This window comes from Phyllopteryx taeniolatus, chromosome 21 (genome assembly GCF_024500385.1).
Source record: "Phyllopteryx taeniolatus isolate TA_2022b chromosome 21, UOR_Ptae_1.2, whole genome shotgun sequence".
NCBI lineage: Eukaryota > Metazoa > Chordata > Actinopteri > Syngnathiformes > Syngnathidae > Phyllopteryx > Phyllopteryx taeniolatus.
In genome coordinates, this window is record NC_084522.1 from 3162689 (window position 1) to 3163892 (window position 1204).

Below are 1204 nucleotides of genomic sequence, written 5' to 3' on the forward strand. Positions count from 1 at the left end.
AGAGAGCAAATCGCCGTGTGGACTTTAGGAGGCTTGGTTTAAGTTTTGAAATGACATCAGCTCTCCAAAAAAAAAAAAAAAAAAAAAAAAAGGGGATCCTGTGATGCTTTCAAGGTAGCTCGTTTGTTACCCAGTCACAGAGCTAATACAAGTGCCGTGTCAAAAATTGTACCTTACACAGCTATGTATTCGATACACTGAGCTTATATAGTTTTATAAATGTAATAAGAAAGAAAAAAAAAAAACAATAAAATGCTCAGCACTAACTAGTGTCCGACGAAAATGCATAACACTAATAACTCCACTTGTTGATGGACGCACCATTTCCAAGTGTTGGTCTTCGAGTTCGCATTTACGGTAGCTCACTCACGCTAGCTGTGTTAAGCTCCAATTCGCTTATTTGCAGCAAAGAACCGGTTAAAAGCCAAAATAATCGCTAAATAAACATTTAAGTAGTTAGTAATTGGCTCGTCTTCTGAGTAAACGTTTTCAGCTGCAGAGGTGACTACTGTTATTGCGACATTCCAACACAACAGCTGCAGATTGCCTACCACGACTCACTACCTGTACAAACAATGGGTGTAGTTTCACTTTCGTGTCATTATGTTATAATAATATAATGTTATGCGGTATTATTTCAGGACAAAGTTGGCAAATATACTGTTGAAATGACTAAAATATATTATACAGTACGCCGAAATTTTATTTGCGACAATTTATTATAGTTGACGGTAATTCAAAATATCATGATTAAGCCTATGGCGCCCTCTACCTGGTCACTGAGAATTACTACATAAACGCAGCTTTTAAAAAGCGCAAGTGAATGCAGTTCACAAGATGACCAGCAGATGTCAGCAAACGATCAGACATTTTGTTTGCTCAGGACGAAGCAAGAGCCAGGTAAGCGTACCTTACGAACAGTTCAAATGTGTAAATTAATTATGGTTTAAGTTTAGTAAAAGGCCACTTTATCGACATATACGTGTGCGTGTGTGAAACAAATTTACAAAGAAGTTTATGAACTGTGAAATAGTTCAATTTCTTGAGGCTTTACATATTAATTCATCCCAAAGGTAAAGTTCTTCCTAAAATATTCATGTTAAATATTCGAACATTTATAATATTTTATTTAAACATACTGTATTAAGGATTGTGTTTAAAGGGCCATTTTCTTTAAGAGGAAGCGCATTTATTTTCACATTGT